Below are 15,951 nucleotides of genomic sequence, written 5' to 3' on the forward strand. Positions count from 1 at the left end.
TGATCACTGTGGAAAGTTAAAAAAATCCAGAACGATCTAATAGGTGATTATAACTGTGGGAATTAAAAAAAAATAGAACAATATGTATGCTTAGTTCAAATTTGGAAAGAACAATAAGAGGAAAATTGAATTTTTTGTTCAACGATCATGTTGCGTTTATGTGGTACTTGGAGTAAAGCTTTATATATAGAACTATTGACATTACCTTATGATTTTTTGAATTGTTATTGAAACATTAAAAAGGTAAAAACATTTATCATATACTTAGCATTGATATGATAGCTTTTGCATATGTGTAATGAGCGGAAGTACACAAGCCATAATTTCCCACCCGGGCTGATAACCCATATCGGGTGCATCTCGTGCACAAAACCCATAATAGTGCCTCTCGTGCAAGTTACTTCCGGTGTTTCCGGTATCGGTTGTTTACTTTTCCATTGTGACGTCAGATGTTTTTTATGACGACGTCAAAATTTACGGGAACTTTTGATGGGATAGTTTAATACTTGCTAACAAATGCCATTGACAATTATGAATCATTTTATAGTGCAACAAACATGGAGTAGTAATGATCGTAAAACTCTTCCAAATTTTCAATGTTTCAAAATGCCTCTATAGGAAATGTTACCATAAATATATAAGGAGTTAATGATGCTGTTGTTGGACAACTATAGTATATTTGATTCATAATTTTAATTTTCTTTATCAAATGTTTGACTGTTTTAGTTATTGCATTAGTTTATTTGCCTTACATAAAACTATTGTCGGAAGTATATGATAAAGCGATTAATACATGGCCATTTCCATATCAGCCTGGGTATCATCCCTCGACTCATATCAGCACATCGACTCCGTCTCGGGCTGATATGGGGGTCTCCAGATGATACCCAGGCTGATATGGAAAAGGCCATGTATTAATCTCTATATATCACGAAACCATTTCCGACAAGACCCACTTTTCTCATTGTTTCTAACTATTTGTACAAATTCTGACTTTGATTGAGAGATGTTTCATTGGCAGCTACAATACATCATTCTTTTTATATCTATTTTACCCTAATGACCGATAGATGATTGCATTTTGTGTTTCCATATTTCAATGTATGCCTATTTCATGTACATATACACTGTCGATTACCTATAACAAATATTCATAAATTTTTGTTCATGTGGTATTATTCAAATTAAATTCCCACAATCAATATAACAATTATTCGTTAAATTCTATTAGTATTCTAATATTGCCCCGACACGTTTTAAATGTTCATATGCATCAATTTCTTTCCTGTTTTAATCCTACGGGAACAAAAGCCTGCTAAATGATATTTACGTAAGGACAGTATTACCACTGTCACCATTAAAACCATATGGAGTACTTAATGGCAATTCATTGACATATGTATACTATCTAGAGAAAGGCAACACATACTTCATGTACTTACATATAGATCTTTTCAGTTTTCGGTTGAAAGTCTCTGTCTTGAACTTGATTTTTTTTAGATGAAAGATTGTTTTGGTCGCGTTACAACGATTAGATTTTTAGCACACACAATCGTATTACGGTATGACAATTACCCTGTGTAACCAAACTGATAATTCTATATCGTCGATGGGCTATCAAAATGTTGTAAATTATCATTTTTTCCTAAGAAAAACAGGATTTAAAATTTTTGTTGAAATGAATGCTTCAAAAAAGTAGTAAGTGAACTTGAATATTTTTGTAAGTAGCTGTGAAATAAAAATTATGATGTCTGTAAATTACGTAAAAACTAAACTTATTTTAACCGAAATAAAGAAATATACAATAGTTGATTCCCGAATCTATTACTTAACACCGTTTAAATTTACATACAACATTTTGGGAGCAAACATTCACTTTACAAGCAATTGATATTTTGACCTTTGTCTTATGTTTTAATTGGTCCAACTGTATGTTATTTTGAAGTAAAAATGACTGTCTTCCGCCAAGACGATTTGTGTTAAAAGGTTTTTTGCAAAAAACTCATATACGACATTTTGGAAGCCCAGCGACATATGAGTTGCCTCCCGGTACACTCTTTAAATTCAAATATTAAAACAATAAAAAAAAAAAAAATGACAAAAATGCCGGAATTAATATTTTTTTCATATAGAAGCTTTATATTTTTGAAATGAGGGAACGATAGTCTATTTTTCGACACAAAAATATCTTGGACCAATTTAAATTGCATATTGCATTTGTTGCGTTTAGTTTGTTATTCAGTATATGCACTTAAAAGCAATGCGAATTTCAACACATACTTGATTTACGTAGGGAATGAAATTTTGGTTTCGCTTGTTATGTAATAATAGTCTCCTGAAAGACAAACCAATCAGCTTAATAACGACTACTTATAATCAGCGATGCCATTTTATCAGATTACAACACAAGAAAAAACTCATTTGGGGAAGGTGTTAAAATGGATATCTTTAAAATTTCTGTCATTTTATTCTACTGCGCATCATTGAGATCCCTGATATATTGTAAAACATTTGATGACACATCTCAACTTGCGAGACAACTGAAAAAGATTGCATCAGATGTTCATCCGAGATTAAACCAAAACGAATTCGTTAATGTTTCCATATCGGCGTTCATTGGTTCAATATTAGACTATAACGAAGTTTCCGGGACGCTGCAAGCAGTCGTGTCTTACTATTTAGCTTGGACGGACGAAATAAGAAGATGGAATAGCTCTGAATATGGGAATGTCCATTCAATAAATTTACCGATAACTAGCACTTGGATTCCAGAAATAAGCGTGAGTAACACGGTTCGTCAAAAAACAATATTAATGTATGATAATGATATGGAAATAAGAAAAGCAAACGTTAACTACAAATCAGACGGCTCCGCAGTTTTGTTATTAGGTGGTTCGCAAGAACTTTCATGTTCTTCTGATGTGAAGTATTTTCCGTTTGATTCACACGCATGCTCTATTGAACTCTTTACAACGCACGTATTAGACAACGTAATTATTACATCAGCAATAAAAACCATGGACTTGACATACGGTGTGCCAAACCCAAAATGGAGCATTACAGAAAATGTTGTTCAAAGCAATGTTGATGTCTATTACTCAGAAGTAAGCTTTAACATTACATTATCAAGAAATCCGAGTTTTTTATTCTTGAACTTAGTTGTTCCTATTGTTCTCCTTAGTTTTGCTAATTTACTTGTATTTTGTATTCCTGCTGCGTCTGGTGAACGTGGTTCATTAGCGTTTACTATTCTACTCACCTTCGTTGTTTTCATAACTCTAGTTACGGACATACTTCCAGCATGCAAACCAATTTCATATTTCAATATCTTTCTTGAAGTTCAACTCTTTTGCAGTGTTTTAATAACATTTGTGGAAAATGATTCACAAGAAATTTTTCCACGATTCTTACTGCAAATGAGTTGTGCGTATCGTAATTTATGTTCTAAAAACCAACGGAAAGTCGACAACAAACGCATCCTGCCCCCTAGAGGGTTCACAGAAGAACATAGCAATGACACATGTTTAGACAAAAGCGATCAGTTGCAAAAGGAGCAGCAACTACATGAAGATAACAAGAATGAAAGTAAATTTACAATGGACATCCATCAATATTGTTTGAAATTTATAGATTCAATTTGCTTTAGTCTATTCCTTATTATTCTGTGTATACAACTAATTGTTCATGGTATTGTTTTCTCGTATCGACCATAATCACAAATTGAATACAAGTTTTTGAATTCCCAGACATTTAGCTAATATATGCGAATACATGTATATTTGTTTGATACATGTATATTAAATCCTGTATTGACTTTAGGTTTTTATTCATATAGATAAAACACTGTAAGACAACATCATGTAAATTTAACGTATACAAACATAATAGAGGAATGTCAAAGTACAAACACTAAAAACGAAATAGAAGTCAAATTTTTAAATTATAAAGAAAAATCTATGTAATGTTTTTTTTCTCGAGTAAAATCTGTATCTATATAGCAAATTGAAAAAAAAAATGAAAAAAATATATTTATATATAAGTTTTTAAATATAATACAATTTATAGTTACAAACTTAGATTAAGTAAAAATAAGCAGGTCTTTTGTGTTGCACTAAAATTTCAACCATAAGAACAGCTTTTATAAGATAAAAAATATATTATCTGACCATCAACAAAAACGAAAGTATAAAGTATCATTTCCTTCATAAATGAGTGACTAGTGCTACGGGTAGGCGATTGATTAATGAATTTTAAACTTTATATTAAGCTTATATACAATTTTAAGCTTTTTGAATACACATTGTATGCATTCTTCTTGTCTTTTATTCTTAAGTTACACATTGTTTGCATTCTTCTTGTCTTTTATGCTTAAGTTACACATTGTATGCATTCTTCTTGTCTTTTATGCTTAAGTTACTATGTTCCGATTATTTTGTGTCACAAATAATATCTAATTAGATAATTTACAATGTTCATGTCAATAAAATTGAATTAACTTGAAAGTTGCGTTAATCAACTTTATTTACTCCCTCGTTTCACTGCTCCGAAAATAAAATGATTCTTAACTATATATCGTAGAAAAAAACAAACACAGTATAGGGTGGTGGGTTCGCTACAAGATTGAATGGCAAAGGGGGTTATGTAAATATATATAAATATATATAAATTATACTAATTTCTCTACAAATTGGTAAAGCTTCAGATGGTGTATGTGTGCCAATTCATACTGTAAAAATATTCTTCAAGAACTGATGAAGAGACTTTTTGTTTTAATAAGACCTCCCAGGAATAGCACAACGGCAGTTTAATGACAACAATAATATTTTAAAAACATCAGTGTTGAAATTTTTGAAAAACTAATTGTCATATTTCTTGTTTTTAGCAACAGCTTTCGAACATTTCTACTTTATCTGTTAGGAGCTGATTACACAACCTTCATCGACAAATCTCCATGATTCCTGAATTTTTCAAAATTTTTCCAGTAGCATCAGTCTGTTGTAGTACATATACATGTATCTATATAATACGTCAGAATAATAAATGATAACGTTTAAGTAGAAAAACGTTTCGAAAGAGCGTTTGATTTACTCCTTATACTAAGTATACTTATAAAATCATAACAGATCGAAACTAACTTTGATCAGTATCAGTAAAGTTCATCAGTACAAAATATCTTTTTTAAACCATACGTCTTCATGCACATAATTTATATACTAGAGAGGACAGTTCTCTCTAAAGGAGTATAGTCCTCCCCAAAATATTTATATGTGACCATACGTTTTCATGCAAATTATCCATAAACTAGAGAGTAGTTTTCTTTTAAGGAGTACAGTCCTCCTCGAAATATGTATATGTGACCGAACGTCTTCATGCTAGTTATCTATATACTAGAGAGTACAGTCCTCTCTTTTGGAGTTCAGTCCTCCTTTAAATATCTCTAGGAGTAACCATGTGTCTTCATTAGAATTATTCATATTTTAGAGAGTGCAGTCCTCTCCTTTGAAATGCAGTGCTCCTTTAAAAAGCTATAAGTAACCATGCGTCTACATGCAAATTATTCATATTCTAGAGAGTGCAGTCCTCTCTTTTGAAATGCAGTGCTTCTTTAAAAAGCTATAAGTAACAATGCGTCTACATGCAAATTATTCATATTCTAGAGAGTGCAGTCCTTTCTTTTGAAATGCAGTGCTCCTTTAAAAAGCTATAAGTAACATGCGTCTACATGCAAATTATTCATATACCAGAGAGTGCAGTCTTCTCTAAAGTAGTACAATTCTACTTAAAAAAATTAAGTGTAACTACCCTTCTTCATACAAATTATTCATATACTAGAGAGTATAGTCCACACTTTAGGAATGCAGTCCTCTTTTAAAAATCTATAAGTGACCATGCGTCTCCATGCAGATTAGCCATATACTACAGAGTACAGTCCTCTCTAAAGGAGTACAGGTCTCCTTTAAAAATCTATAAGTAACCATGCATCTTCATGCACATTAGCCATATACTAGAGAGTACAGTCCTCTCTAAAGGAGTACAGTTCTCCTTAGAATATTTGTATTATTTAACCATTCGTCATTATGCAAGTTATTCATATACTAGAGAATACAATCCTCTCAAAAGGAAAACAGTTCTCCTCAAATATTGATACATGACCAAACGTCTTCATGCAAAATATCCAGCTAAAACAAGAAAGTACAGTCCTTTATTAAGAATTAAAGATCCCCGTAAAATATCTATATGTACATATGTAACCATAGTTTTCAAACAAATAATCCATATACAAGAGAGTAAAATACTCCTTTAAATGTCCATATCAGTACGTAACAAAGTTTTCATAAAATAAATCATTATATTATAGCGTCAATTCTGAAAACTATTACCCCAAAGGAAGCAAGTGTACATTTCGGTACTTACAACGTACCTTTAGCTTAACAATAAATAAACAATATGGTCAGTAGTTTTGTTGATAAGATTAACTGGTGGTACAAACCAATTTAAATCAAAAGACCAATTTGACAAATGCACATGCAACAACGTCAAGGTGTCCGGTAAGGCAAAAATGTAAATTTCAAGTATTTGAATTAATTCTCCAAGAAACCCCTAAATTAGTGAATTAATCCGGATGTATATACACACGATGTTACCTGCTGGTCAAATTTAAGCCTTCGTTTTTCTATATTCTTTTTAACATGACATTTCTCTAAAATTAACCTAGATTTACTACTGCTTGACATAGCTGCAGATAATATAATGACACAGTGAGGGGGTTCTGATAATTCAAAAATACGTTTGTTTGTTTGTCGATGATTCTGTAAAACTGCATGGTCTATTGCTGATTTTATATTTTAAAATATATAACTGTCAGCTGTTGTAAAAATAAATTTGCTATTTTTCAATGACTTTTAAGTCTGATTTCAACCGAAACAATAGGTTTTGGTTTATTCTGTATCAACATGATCACTTAGAATAAGTAAAGTATAATCAACTTGCTCAATAATTGTCTCAAGGGTTTGGAAACGTCCATGTGGTATCTTGTCTTCTCTAAAGCTGGGCTGAAACGGGACAGTACTAGGCAATGTGTTCTGGCAAGCTGTTGAACGATGCTCTGGGATCGGCGTTGAATGGGTTGACGGAGGTTTGATCCTCGTTACTGTGAATTCATTTATTTTCGAGGGTACCAACTTTCGTGGATTGAGGAGAACTTGCATATTCGTTGTTATATAAATTCGCGGTTTTGGGAAAGTTTGCATACATTCCTTTAGAAAATTTGTATTTCGTTGATCATTTAAATTCGTGGTTCTCCTGTTCCCACGAAATCCACGAAAATTGGTTTCCAACGAATATTAATGAATCCACAGTATCAGCAATATCAGTGTCTATATACTCTCTACCCATCTACCAACCATGTTTGTCTGCTTTCTTTAAGGGGGTCCTATAGCTATATGTAATGAAGTCAGCTTTAAGTTTTTCCTTTTTAATCATTATGATGGAGATGCATAGTTTTTCTACAGCGAAGAACATTTGTTGTGTTGAACTAAAGAATTGCACCAACAGCGTTGAACTCAGTAAATTCACCATACGTAGCTATAGAACCAGCTCATCTAGTATAAGGGTTACTGTTAGGATGAAAATGGCTTTCTGTATCTGACATATACAAGATGGCGAATAGTATACCAAACTAAACTAAACTAGTCTTTACTATCTTGTAACGAACGTCGAGTTGGTCAAACACAGCTCAAATCTACCTCATATTCTGCCAAAATCGTCCGTGCAGAAAGGAATCAAATGGGTAATACCCCATCTCATTTAAATATAGAAAGACCGTTATATACAAAACATAGGACCGTAAAGAAATGTATTAAAATGAAAACATGACAAAAAAATAATTCTGTAATAAATACATCCAGTTTATTGAATAAGACTTATCACATCATTTGTACATAAATGAGCAACATGCCGGGTGCTTTTTGTAGCACATGATCATCTGTGATTATCCATGTGTTTGATGGTGTTCGTGTTGCTTCCTCTTTAGTTCTCTAAGTTGAATATTTATTAATCTGGTTTTTCTACTGTCGTTTTTTAGCGATGACATTTTCAATTTTGTTTTGTTTTGTTTTAAGTTTGAATATCCCTTTGATGTCTTTTGCCTCTGTTTTATAGGTTATAAAACAATCAAATAATTCGTTTCATACTTTAACATGTTTTATATGTTTTTTTCATCAAACGGCGATTGTTAATCATGTTGTGGATCTCAATTGAAGTCGATACGTTGGTAAAATTGACCATGTAGTGGAAGTCCGTTGAGCACGTTCTATCAAAATTAGATTGAACAAAACAATATTAACCAGAATTTTCCTCTTTTGAAAAAGTCAATTATGGGAATTGAAATAAAACAGACATTATATGTATAGTTTGTAATTGCAAGATGTACACACAAGATAGATACATTGTTGTTTTTGATTGCATGCAGTTTGATGTATCGTCACAATAAGACTTTTTTTTCTTTTTTCAAACGCCTACTTTTTAATTAAATTTTGCGATTTATGGCTCAGCATCACCAGCCCAGTAGTCAACATTTCGGTGTTGACATGAATATCAATTATGTGGCCATGTTTATAAATTTCCTGTTTACAAAACTTTAAATTTTTCGAAAAACTAAGGATTTTCTTATCCCAGGCATAGATTACCTTAGCCGTATTTGGCACAACTTTTTGGAATTTTGGATCCTCATAGCTCTTCATCTTTGTACTTGTTTGGCATTATAAATATTTTGATATGAGTGTCACTGATGAGTCTTGTGTAGACGAACGTCTGGCGTACTAAATTATAATCCTGGTACCTTTAATAACTATCAGCAAAGTCCTGACTAGGACAAACTAAAGAACAAAGACAGGTTCTGGTCCGAGAATGCCACCAAATAATATGTTTCTTCAACGATAAAAATAAAACAGGAATAACAAATAGCACCCTCTAAAAAGTCCTCAATACGTTATTCGATGTCTTTATCTACAACATAGCTAGTAACATATAATTTGTTTTCATAAACAGAAGGTTGGCATAAGAAAACAGATATCTTTTCTATGTGACAAAAGTTTGTGTGATATATTGGTGATATAGGCATACATGTATCTGTTATATGTGACAAAAAAGTATGTGTAACAGATGGATGATATACATGTATGAATTTATGTTTCTGATCTATGTGGCAAAAAAAGTCTGTGTAACAGGTAGGTATTAAAGGTATTTGAAAAGTCATGTATCTGTTCTATGAGGTTTCGTAATAAATGCTTTTTATAAAGCTATTTTTTTTTATTTTCTCAAAACAAAACAAAAATATCACTTTTCTTCAGAACTCGTTATAATCACATTTTCTCTACAACTCTTCAACTTTCTTCCAGGCTATTTTTTTAAGATTAAGTGTAAATCAAATTCGTAATTGTTTTGTTTTAATTATTATCATTATTATTTTCTAGACGTAGTCGACATGAGATAATGCATTGAGTAACGTTGAAAGTTGAACAAACAGTCAATGTTGATATGCACTGTCGTGATATGCAAAGAACTATATAGCTTAAAATTATTGATGTCGACATCAAATTGAAAGTTTTCTTAAGTATAAAAGTTTGCGCTAAAACTAATTCAGTCAATTGTCATATTCATCATTAAGAATAAATCAGTACATATTATAGTAGTTACTTTTAAGTATTCACAAACAATAACTCTTGCTTACACATTGATAGATTTGGTCGACAGTAACTAGAAATAGATTGCATTCATTGGATGTCATATAGCTGATAGAAGAACTACACTATATAACTTCTTTATGGAACGCCACAGCTGTCTTATTTGGAACTCCGATATTACGTTGTGTTATTCTAATATTACTTATTGATAGTTTGCCTTTACATAATATGGTTTTGACATTACGTAATGATGTTTTGATATAACTCAATATGGAATAGTCATTACATAATGATATTTCGATATTACATGATATGGTTTCGTATTGACTTGATATAGTTTTGTCATTACTTACTAGATGTAGTTTCACCATTATTTAATGTGGTTATTTCATTACGTAATGTGGTTTTAACATTACTTCTTGTAATGTGTATGTGACATACCGTAATGTAGTTATTTCATTGCATGATCTGGTTTTGTTATTTCGTAATGATCATTTGTCAATTCTTTATATGGCTTTAACATTACGTAATGATCTTTCAAAACTTGGACGATTTTACACTACATGATGTGTTTGTTTCATTATTTGATGTGGTCATGTAATGACCAAATTTATCGTAATGATGAGTTGTCAATTCTTTATAGGACTTTAACATTACGTAATCATGTATCAAAATTTGACGATTTTACACTACATGATGTGTTTGTTTCATTATTTGATGTGGTCATGTCATTCTTTGATATGGATATCCCATTACTACTACGCGGTAAAACCACGTGACCATTTTGGAAAAAAATATGTTCTATTTTTAGACCGATTTTCATATGTTGTTTGTGTAATGCGCTTTCTATGAGTACCGCTATTCATTACGTTAATTTCAAATTAAAGTTCATGTTGTTGTTCATAGTTATTTGATATGAAAAAAGGGGAACGACAGACAAAGTTAAAATAAAAGTACTTACATTTACAGTAATTCGGACATAAGGGGGACATCCCAAAACCATCTGGTCCTGCCGTTTTTTCCTTAGTTCCAAAATGGAAGCTGTAAATTTATAAACACATTAAAGATTCTTATTATTCCTATGTCTCGCCTGATAATTCTGCTGTCAGTGTAAAATCGTAATGTTGACTGAATGTACATTAACCGATACACTTAACGGTAGAAAAATGTTTTTTTTTCTGTATATGCTTTGATCTTGATATTTAAGAATAACTCCTTTACAAGTTTTATAACAATTCATGGAGGTTTACAAATTTGTCATGTCAAAATAGTTTAATTTGGTAATATTTAATGCATTAAAAAGACCTTGTATAGAAATAAAGAAATGTGGTATGATTGCTTATGAGAAAACTTTAAACCACATACCAAGTTTCGAGTTGAACTTCGAGTTTGAATCACATTTAAAGATAGAGTTCCGAATTACAGTTCGACTTCTACTTTGAATTTGAGTCACCTTTTGATGTAGAGTTCGAGGTAAACCCTTATATGAGTCTCATTTATATTACGATTAAGAGTTGAAATTCGAGTTATCTAATATGAGTTCTATTTTTCATTGATCGAGGATCAAGGGCTTTTGCTTGAGCTTCCAAAAAGAGGGTTCAGGGGTTGTTATAGTTATATTTTGTCTTAGTCCGTTGTTATGTGTGTTACATTTGAATGTTGTGTCGTTGTTCTCCTCTTATATTTAATGCGTTTCACTCAGTTAAAGTTTGTTTCCCCGATTTTGTTTTTTGTCAATAGATTTACGATTTTTGAACAGCGGTATACTACTGTTGCCTTTATTTATAGGTATGTGTACAAAAGATAACCAAATTTACAGCATACAAAACACAACATAGAAATTGAAATTAAGTTAGATGTAGTGTGATTCATTTGTGATTGTCAATGAGAAAATTATCCACAATAGTTAAAATGCAAGCAATCATAGGCAATCGAACAGCCTTCAACACAGTGTATAGTCGGCCACATAAGACCACCACGTGAAAATGTGAAGCATTTCAAACGAGAAAACAAACGGTTTAATTTATACCTGAACAATCAACGGAAAACAAATATGACACACATTAAAACAACGGCAACCATTGAACTACAGGCTCCTGACTTGGGCAGGTATATAAAGAGAGTGCACGCGGCGCAGTTTAATATGTATGTTAGCGCTAAACCCTAACCTAATTTAATGTATAATAGCACAGTATAAGAAGAAAATGTAAAGCGATTTTGAATGGCTCAACTCAATAGATCAGTATGTCTGGGTAACATAAATCCATCAGCGTGATCTCGGGTACTTTGGAAGGGTAAGTGGATTCTGCTCAACTTGTGCCACTCGTCGTGTTATTCGTGAATGTACAAACCCAGTGATTTGGTTTTAGTTAGTAGTTTACATTCGAGGAAAAGATGAGGGGATTGTGGTTACGACAACTGGAACCTCTCAGTCGTCACCTTTGAAACAGATATATTAAAAAGTTTTTTTTTTCAATTAGTGCGTGGTATATCAGAAATTGCAATTATTAAAAATAAGAGTTTAATATTCATATCTTCAAATGAACATACACGCTAAAGAATAACCCGGAAAATTCTTATTTTATAGAAGTGATGCCTTGTTGCTTAGTTCCCCCATTTCCCTTTACCTTTAGTGCGAGTTGATTTAAAGTGTCACATTTGTTGAGAATACAGTACAAGTCTTTTGATTTGTGTCGTACCCACGACATTAATGTAACGACAGTGATATACAACAAACCTATATGTTGTTGTCGGTAGTATCGGGTGCGTCTTCATCATTTAGATCGTTAGTTTTCTAGTTTGAATTTTTATATTTTTCATTTCGAGACCTTTTTAAGCTTACTATGTATTATGAGTTTTGCTCATTCTTGAAGATCATACAGTGACACATATATGTTAACTTCTACGTCATTTGGTATGTGGTATGTGGTTGAGAGTTTTCTCGTTAGCAATCATACCAATTTGTTTTTATTTCTATATAAGTTTTTTGTTTTGCATTGAATATTGCCGAATTAAAATATTTTGACATGATAAATTTGTAAACCTCCATGAATTGTTAAAAAACTGGCATTAGAGTTATTCTTTAGGATCAAGATAAAGCAGGGTTCCTTGGAATCATTTACGAACTTATTATAATACTGCTTCCATTTGAGAACTTAGGAAAAACCAGCAAGTGGTTTTGGGATATCCCCCTTATGTCCGAATTAATGTAAATGTTTTAATTACTTTTTTCTTAATTTTGTCTGTCGTTCCCCTTTTTCATATCAAATAACTATGAACAACAACTTGAACTTTAATTTGAACTTTAACTAAATGGATAGCGGGCTCAATCAAAGCGCACTACACAAACGACATATGGAAATCGGTTTAAAAATAGAACCTATTTTTTCTCCAAAATGGTCACGTGGTTTTACCTCGTAGTAGTAATCGGGTTAACCACATCAAAGAATGACATGACCACATCAAATAATGAAACGAACACATCATGTAGTGTAAAATCGTCAAATTTTGAAACATCATTACGTAATGTTAAAGCCATATAAAGAATTGACAAATCATCATTACGAAATAACAAAACCCCATCATGTAACGAAACAACTACATTACGATATGTCACATACACATCAAGTAAGTTAAAACCACATCGAGTAATGACAGAACCATATTAAGTAATGACAAAACTATATCAAGTCAATACGACACCATATCATGTAATATCGAAATATCATATGTAATGACTATTCCATATTGAGTTATATCAATACATCATTACGTAATGTCAACACCATATTATGTAAAGACAAACTATCACTAAATAATAATAGAACAACATAACGTAATATTAGAGTTCCACATAAGACAGCTGTGGCGTTCCATACTTTTTTAATACATTTTTTTCAGTATCATCAATTCATTATGATCTGTAGCATACTTTAAAAATCAATAGTTGCTATTATACCTGGATTACTTTGTCAACACATTTAAGTAATCTAATGTTTAACACACTATATTTATTAAGATTGTTATACTTCAATCGATATTTGTGGTTGTGTACAATAAATAAACCTTCCAATGTTACATACTTAAGGATAACATCCCTATTGTCAACAATTGAACCATTCGAAAATCTTTTTTGCATTGACATATTCATATCATCTATCATTGGTCTATAGAAAGGCATTACATACTTTGTATTGATGATACGATTTTATAAAACCTCTGAACAAAGAGATTCATATTTTCATCTAAAAGTGTGTATGTTGAAATAAATAACGAATTTCTCACCAGACTTGGGGTAATTGTAATTGTAATCGTTAATCAGCTGTAATTGATTACAATTTATCAAGTAATCAGTGTAATCATTAATCAGCCAAAAATCTGATTACATGTAATTTAATTTAATCAATTACTTTTCAAAATACCCTGTAATCATGATTACATTTTGATTACATTCTGATTACAATGAAAAAAAATCTAAAAATGTGTTTTTGGTCATTAAATGAACCTCTTTGTTATTCATATTTGATAAATTTTAAACATACTAAAATGGTTTGGATACTTTAAGCAGGTCTACTTTAGTAAACAATAAACTGTTACAGTATTGAAAAGTCATCATTAGCCTAAGAAGAGACATATAATACAATTATATACCTTTTATCTTGGTAAAAGATATTGTACATACATGTATATTCATTGTTTTATAATGATCTTCATATTAATATTTGATAATAACTGTTATATATTCAAGTAATACTTTTCATTAACCCTGAAATATAATCTTTTGTTAATTTTTGTGATTTTTGTCAACTTTGAATTGACAGGTAGGAGACTAATTAAGGTTTGTTTTTATTGCAATTACCAATTGAGTATAGCTGTAGGGAAATATATATGATAAAAGATAAATCAGACATGAAAATTTATCTAATTAGCACAAACCAAATTAAAAGTTGGACAAATATGTTGTTTAAATTTTTTTTTTGTATTTGGACTGGACATGTAAAATGCAATCATTTTTAGTACTGACATATTGTTTACAAATTGATTAAACATTTCTATTAAAATTTAACATAGTTTTAACTGGTAACTTTATTTCATCCATATTTCAACTTCCATAAACTGCAACTTGGAATACATATAAATTATGAAAGAGGTCAGAAGACGAACAAAAAAACTCTTGATTATGATATGTCTTTATTAAATTTAATTCAAAATAATTCAGAGATCAATGGTGAAAAAGTGTAATGTATATATATATATATATATATATATATATATATATATATATATATATATATATATATATCAAACGTCTGAATAATAGTCAACGATTTTTCCCACGTGGGAGCTGGATCGTTACAAGTAACGATACATGTACACAATAAAATAAATTATATAAACGCCTAAAAAGTGTACATAACAACACCAATAATGTGCACATTATTATTTTTATTTAAAGCATATATGTGAACTGTCTGATGTAATTAGTCATATAACCTATGTCATATTCAACAAATTTTTAGAATGGTGTAAGCGTCTTAACTGATGTTCGGTTTGCCTTTTTTATTGTATAAATTTCAAGATTTAGTAAATGTTTAATCTAAGAAGACTTAAAGATGATTCATTTAACATCAGAATCTGACTGACGAAGGATATCTGTTATCCGAAATATTTATAAATAATTACATTTATAGTTCCTTTTTATATCATTGGTGTTGTTATGTACACTTTTTAGGCGTTTATATATATATATATATATATATATATATATATATATATATATATATATATAAACGCCTATATATATATATATATATATATATATATATATATATATATATATATATATATATATATATATATATATTGAAATTTGGTGTTTATTTAAATAAATGAAGTTTAATTTAAAGTTATCATTTTATAATTGAACCAAATGAAATACTTTCTCAAAAATGCTATAGTTATATTGAACGTTTATTCATTCGCATCATTCAAAACGTTTTGTTTATAAATTCATTGTAATCAGATGTAATCATGATTACTTTGCCAATGTAATCATTAATTTAATCAGATACTTTCAGAAATGATGTAATCATTAATTTAATTTAATCGTATAAATGACAAAGTAATTGTAATTTAATCAATTACATTGAAAGTAATCGGACCCATCTCTGTTTCTCACACTCAATCACATTTTTGTATTTGGGAAAAAAGGAATGAAAATAATTTGAACATTTTACAAGGCAAAAACAAACAAAATGTCAACAAATGA

Source organism: Mytilus galloprovincialis, chromosome 6 (assembly GCF_965363235.1).
Source record: "Mytilus galloprovincialis chromosome 6, xbMytGall1.hap1.1, whole genome shotgun sequence".
In the NCBI taxonomy this organism is placed as follows: domain Eukaryota; kingdom Metazoa; phylum Mollusca; class Bivalvia; order Mytilida; family Mytilidae; genus Mytilus; species Mytilus galloprovincialis.